The sequence below is a fragment of the Limulus polyphemus genome, unplaced genomic scaffold (genome assembly GCF_000517525.1).
Source record: "Limulus polyphemus unplaced genomic scaffold, Limulus_polyphemus-2.1.2 Scaffold938, whole genome shotgun sequence".
Classification (NCBI taxonomy): domain Eukaryota; kingdom Metazoa; phylum Arthropoda; class Merostomata; order Xiphosura; family Limulidae; genus Limulus; species Limulus polyphemus.
The window spans coordinates 283,275-284,706 of record NW_013666548.1 but is presented as its reverse complement, the minus strand read 5'-3'; the positions used below and the strand labels follow the sequence as shown (position 1 = coordinate 284,706).

The following is a 1,432-nucleotide window of genomic DNA, read 5'->3' as shown; positions in this document are numbered from 1 at the left end:
ATATATATATATATATATATATATATATAATTAGCAGCGATCATCTGATGTTAACCATGATGGAGACCAAATGCAAAGCAGTAAAAGTTTGAAATTACAACTTACAAGCAAGTTTTTCACTTGTTGAAAGCTACGCTTATCAGCGTTTCTAGAAGTGGTAGTACTAGTAGTATTAGTAGAGCTAACTTGTGCCAAGGTGTGCAGCTTAATATCTTAATCAAAGTTAAGGCGTTTGTGGCAAAAGAAAATTTAATAACTTCTCTTTCAATATTATCCTAAAGTAACAACACAACTTCTGTTTTCATAAATCTTTTTTTTTTAACAGAATATCTTATGAAATTGGATTTTTTATTAAATTTATTTTTAGTAATGCAATTGAAAATATTAAGTTTTGCTTTTCACGGGTGATCATAACATAACGTTTTGGGACAATATGGGACCTATTGGAACATCTTGGCTGTTCCATCCTCTAAACAAAATTAACCAAAAAATCTTAAAGCCAGCCCTTATAATTCATATTCTTATCAAGCATTTTCTTAAACTCACATAAACTTACTGTCTCTGTAACATCCAAAGGCAACCCATTTCAAAGCCCTACCACCCTGTTAGAAAAATTAAACTGTCTCAGCAGAAGATGTCTCGTACCTTACCAAAATTTATATTTGTGACCCCTGGTCCTACTATTCTCTTTGTTAGATATGAAAAAAGATGATGTATCAACACTGTCAATTCCCTTTATAATCATAAACACTTCAATCTGATCCTCCCTAATTCTTCTTTTTTCAAGAGAAAACAATTTGATAGATTTCAGCCTCTCCTCGTATGACAACCCCTCCAGCTCAGGCACCATTCTAGTAACCTTTCTCTGAACCCTTTCCAGGCCAGGTGGTTAGGGTGCTCAATTCGCAATATAAGGGTCGCGGGTTCAAATCCTCATCATGGGGGCGTTATAATGTGATGGTCAATCCCACTATTCGTTGGTTAAAGAGTAGCCTAAGAGTTGGCGGTAGGTGGTGATGACTAGCTGCCTTCCATCTAGTCTTACACTGCTAAATTAGGGATGGTTAGTTCAGATAGCCCTCGTGTAGCTTTGCACGAAATTCAAAAAACAAACAAACTGAACCCTTTTCAAGAATTCAATGTCTTTCCTAAGGTAAGGAGGCAAAGACTGAACACAATATTCCAAATGTGACCTAACCAGTGATCAGTACAATGAAATTATAACCTGTTTTAGACTTGTATTTAATACTTCCATAGATACAACATAAAATCCTATTAGCCCAACCACTAGCAACAACACTCTGCTTAGATGGCTTTAGAGACTGATCAACTGTTACATCAAGGTCCCTTTACTTCATAACGCTGTTAAGGTTATTCCCATCCAAAGTATACTTATAATTCAAATTATGATAACTTGCATGCGTTATCTTGC

General features: G+C 35.3%; 1 protein-coding gene across 1 annotated transcript in view; it reads left to right on the top strand.

Annotated features, from left to right (window-relative positions):
* Positions 1-1,432, top strand: part of LOC106461344 — a 13,249-nt gene that overhangs the window by 356 nt on the left and 11,461 nt on the right. The gene's annotated exons all lie outside the window — the stretch shown is intronic.